Raw genomic sequence first — 5357 nt, 5'->3', positions numbered from 1 at the left:
CTTGCTGAGCCAGAGGTTGGAGACCATTGTTCTTAAAGTTGAAATAATTTCTTGTATCAATTGTTATCAGGGTTTTGGTTTATTTCTAGTTTACATCAAATTTTATATTTCTCCTCCTATTGCCTCCACAATTGCCTGAAAATGATTTATATGTTGTATTCTTCCTTGCAGGTGTGCATATGTCCATTTTGAAGGAAGGATGACATCACAGCTACAGAGTTGACTGTCTGATAGCCTAGCTCGACTGCCCACCTCTCCTGAAGACCCCTCAGTCAAGTGGAGGACATAATCTCTGAAAGAGGGTCCCACAGATGCATCCTAGCAGTTTGACCACCACTCCTACAAGAGTCCATGCCCTGAGTGATTTCACTGGGGAAATACTCCAGGGTGGTACTTGTGTTGGGATGCACCTCTGGCTGACTATCATCATTCTATAAGATAATGATGTAGGTGTGTGCTGTCAGTAACCCCATACAGATTTGTGAATGTTTAGATGAAATGGCTACTATCAGACAACCAGGAATTAATGTCTAAAATCCCATGATCTATGCAGCTTATCTGGATACTTCATGCAGTACGGGAAGTCTAGGTGGCCATTTATGGACAGGTAGGAAAGATAGTTAGCTAACAAATGATAAATTCATATATGAGTGATAATGTAATGATCAAAAGAGGAGAAAATGTGGCAGGAAAGAATTAACTCTGATTTCTTGTATCAATCATTATCAGAGTTTTGGTTCATGTCTGGTTTCTTTCTACTTTCCTGCTTCTCCTATATTGATATAACATTAAATTATTGCCTGGACATGTCCATTTTGTAGGAAGGATGACATCACAGCTACAGAGTTGACCGTCTGATAGCCCAGCTCGACTGCCCACCTCTCCTGAAGACCCCTCAGCGTTTTGAGAGTTGGGTGGAGGACATCATCTCTGAAAGAGGGTCCCACAGATGCACCCTAGCAGTTTGAGCACCACTCTTACAAGAAGAGTCAATGCCCTAAAAGCGTGATTTCACCGGGGATTACTCCAGGGTGGTCCTTGTGTTGGGATGCACCTCTGGCTGGCTGTCGTCATCCTTTTAGGTAGATAATCAAGTGAGTGCTGTCAATAACCTCATAAAGAAGCAGAATGTTCAGATGAAATGGCTTCTATGAGGTGGTCAGGAAGGGATATCTAACATCCCATGATGTATACAGCTTACCTAAATACTTCATGCAGTACATGCAGTTTAAGGGGCCTTTTTTAGACAGCTAGGACAGATAGTTAGCTAACAAAACAATGAGAAATGCATATATGAGTGATAATGTAATGATCAAAAGAGGAGAAAATGTGAAAGGAAAGAAATAACTCTGATTTATTGTATCAATCATTATCAGGGTTTTGGCTCATGTCTGGTTTCATTCCACTTTCATGCTTCTCCTCTATTGATATAACATTCAATAATTTCCTGGAAATTATTAATATGTTATATTCCTAGTTAAGGGCGTGGACATGTCCATTTTGTAGGAAGGATGACATCACAGCTACAGAGTTGACCGTCTGATAGCCCAGCTCGACTACCCACCTCTCCTGAAGACCCCTCAGCGCTTTGAGAGTTGGGTGGAGGACATCATCTCTGAAAGAGGGTCCCACAGATGCACCCTAGCAGTTTGAGCACCACTCTTACAAGAAGAGTCAATGCCCTAAAAGCGTGATTTCACCGGGGATTACTCCAGGGTGGTCCTTGTGTTGGGATGCACCTCTGGCTGGCTGTCGTCATCCTTTTAGGTAGATAATCAAGTGAGTGCTGTCAATAACCCCATAAAGAAGCAGAATGTTCAGATGAAATGGCTTCTATGAGGTGGTCAGGAAGGGATATCTAACATCCCATGATGTATACAGCTTACCTAAATACTTCATGCAGTACATGCAGTTTAAGGGGCCTTTTTTAGACAGCTAGGACAGATAGTTAGCTAACACAACAATGAGAAATGCATATATGAGTGATAATGTAATGATCAAAAGAGGAGAAAATGTGAAAGGAAAGAAATAACTCTGATTTATTGTATCAATCATTATCAGGGTTTTGGCTCATGTCTGGTTTCATTCCACTTTCATGCTTCTCCTCTATTGATATAACATTCAATAATTTCCTGGAAATTATTAATATGTTATATTCCTAGTTAAGGGCGTGGACATGTCCATTTTGTAGGAAGGATGACATCACAGCTACAGAGTTGACCGTCTGATAGCCCAGCTCGACTACCCACCTCTCCTGAAGACCCCTCAGCGCTTTGAGAGTTGGGTGGAGGACATCATCTCTGAAAGAGGGTCCCACAGATGCACCCTAGCAGTTTGAGCACCACTCTTACAAGAAGAGTCAATGCCCTAAAAGCGTGATTTCACCGGGGATTACTCCAGGGTGGTCCTTGTGTTGGGATGCACCTCTGGCTGGCTGTCGTCATCCTTTTAGGTAGATAATCAAGTGAGTGCTGTCAATAACCCCATAAAGAAGCAGAATGTTCAGATGAAATGGCTTCTATGAGGTTGTCAGGAAGGGATATCTAACATCCCATGATGTATACAGCTTACCTAAATACTTCATGCAGTACATGCAGTTTAAGGGGCCTTTTTTTAGACAGCTAGGACAGATAGTTAGCTAACAAAACAATGAGAAATGCATATATGAGTGATAATGTAATGATCAAAAGAGGAGAAAATGTGAAAGGAAAGAAATAACTCTGATTTATTGTATCAATCATTATCAGGGTTTTGGCTCATGTCTGGTTTCATTCCACTTTCATGCTTCTCCTCTATTGATATAACATTCAATAATTTCCTGGAAATGATTAATATGTTATATTCCTAGTTAAGGGCGTGGACATGTCCATTTTGTAGGAAGGATGACATCACAGCTACAGAGTTGACCGTCTGATAGCCCAGCTCGACTACCCACCTCTCCTGAAGACCCCTCAGCGCTTTGAGAGTTGGGTGGAGGACATCATCTCTGAAAGAGGGTCCCACAGATGCACCCTAGCAGTTTGAGCACCACTCTTACAAGAAGAGTCAATGCCCTAAAAGCGTGATTTCACCGGGGATTACTCCAGGGTGGTCCTTGTGTTGGGATGCACCTCTGGCTGGCTGTCGTCATCCTTTTAGGTAGATAATCAAGTGAGTGCTGTCAATAACCCCATAAAGAAGCAGAATGTTCAGATGAAATGGCTTCTATGAGGTGGTCAGGAAGGGATATCTAACATCCCATGATGTATACAGCTTACCTAAATACTGACATGCAGTTTGAGGGGCCTTTTTTAGACAGCTAGGACAGATAGTTAGCTAACAAATCAATGAGAAATGCATATATGAGTGATAATGAAATGATCAAAAGAGGGGAAAATGTGAAAGGAAAGAAATAACTCTGTTTCTTTAACTCTTTAACATGTATGACTATTTGATGTCCTTTCTGTCATATCTTTAATAAATTTCTATCATGTCTCATTGAAAATGTACACCTTCTGATAAAATATCTTGTTCCATTTTGGCATTAACCTTCTAAGCCCAAGGGAAGGGCAACCCTCCAGCCATGGTTCCCTAGAGGTTTCCCCCACAGGGGGTTTTCCTCTCCTGAGTGCGGGGGGGGTGACTCTTCGTGAGTCGGGGTTGTGCCATGTTCAGTGCCCTATTCATAGCGATTGGCCTGAGAATAAATTTGAGGCACTGAATAAAAATACAGTCATTTGATGTTAAATAAATTCTCTCTATTTTACACCCAAATTAAGTGTTTTGTACACTTCTTTCATAATCTTTGGTTTGGGTGGTATTGCTTCGGAGTGAGCGTTCATTAAATATTGCATAGCAACAAAGCCAGATTTCCAGTGGTGCGTTTTTAAACCTGTGCAGCAAGAGGATGGAACAGAGATGACAAGCTTTTCAGAGATTACAAATTTATCAAAAAGGAACTTGTGTCATGATAAAGTTGATGTTCAGCCCCCTGGCTCATAGATAAGGCACTAGGTGAGGAGAGAGGAGAGGGTAGGAGCGGTGACTGAGGCAGTGAGGGTGGCTGTGGTCCTCAAGCTGCCTGACACTGTGAGCCTGTGGCTTAATTTTCCAGCTAAGTGCATAATCTTCAACCCTGGTAGTTGAATGGACATGGCCGCTCATTGTGTCCTGACCACAGACTTTGTAAGAAAAAATAAATAAAATAAAAAAGTCATAATTTTCCGCTAACTTGTGACAAAAAATAAAAACTTCTATGAACTCACTATGCCCATCAGCGAATACCTCAGGGTGTCTACTTTCCGAAATGGGGTCATTTGTGGGGTGTTTGTACTGTCTGGGCATTGTAGAACCTCAGGAAACATGACAGGTGCTCAGAAAGTCAGAGCTGCTTCAAAAAGCGGAAATTCACATTTTTGTACCATAGTCTGTAAACGCTAGAACTTTTACCCAAACCAATAAATATACACTTATTGCATTTTTTTTTTAATCAAAGACATGTAGAACAATACATTTAGAGAAAAATTTATATAGAAATGTAGTTTTATTTGAAAATTTTACAACCGAAAGTGAAAAATGTAATTTTTTTGCAAAAATTTCGGTAAATTTCGATTAATATCAAAAAAAGTAAAAATCTCAGCAGCAATGAAATACCACCAAATGAAAGCTCTATTAGTGAGAAGAAAAGGAGGTAAAATTCATTTGGGTGGTAAGTTGCATGACCGAGCAATAAACCGTGAATGTAGTGTAGGTCAGAAGTGTAAAAAGTGGTCTGTCATTGAGGGGGTTTAAGCACTGGGGGCTGAGGTGGTTAAAGGTACAGGAGCACGTCACGTAAATGCTGCGGCTTCTCTGCCGTTACATTTCATGCAGGGCCTTCACAGCAGTTAGGGTATGTTCACACAGTGCTGACCCTCCTGGTGCCAAGAAGGGAGTTACTCTGGAAAGCCGCAAGGAAATACTCCGCTGCAGTATGGACAACGGGCGGCGGTCTTTGGCGTGGAACCATCACACACAAAACGCATTCTGAACTAAACCTACAGCCCTGGAAACAGCAGCACTTTTTAGATACTTCTCACTACCTGTCTCAGCATCCCCACGAAGCCCAATAGCCCATACCAGACATTACAGGTCGTGACCAGCGGTATCGCACCATTAGACGCTACTGAGTATTTACTGTGTGAACTGTTCCCTCACCCACCCTGAATAAGCAACTCCTGGACTTTCACTAGGTGAAATGTCGCAGTGCACGCAGGAACCCGATAGTTCTAAAACAGCAGGAAACGTCTGAGCATAGCCCTGTGACGTCAGAAGGTCCTTAGGGCGCATGGGATTTAGCCACTGCCATGCCCTCATCCAATATGGCGGCAATCTATTCT

This window comes from Bufo bufo, chromosome 6 (genome assembly GCF_905171765.1).
Source record: "Bufo bufo chromosome 6, aBufBuf1.1, whole genome shotgun sequence".
In the NCBI taxonomy this organism is placed as follows: domain Eukaryota; kingdom Metazoa; phylum Chordata; class Amphibia; order Anura; family Bufonidae; genus Bufo; species Bufo bufo.
Note: the sequence above shows the minus strand (reverse complement) of the source record.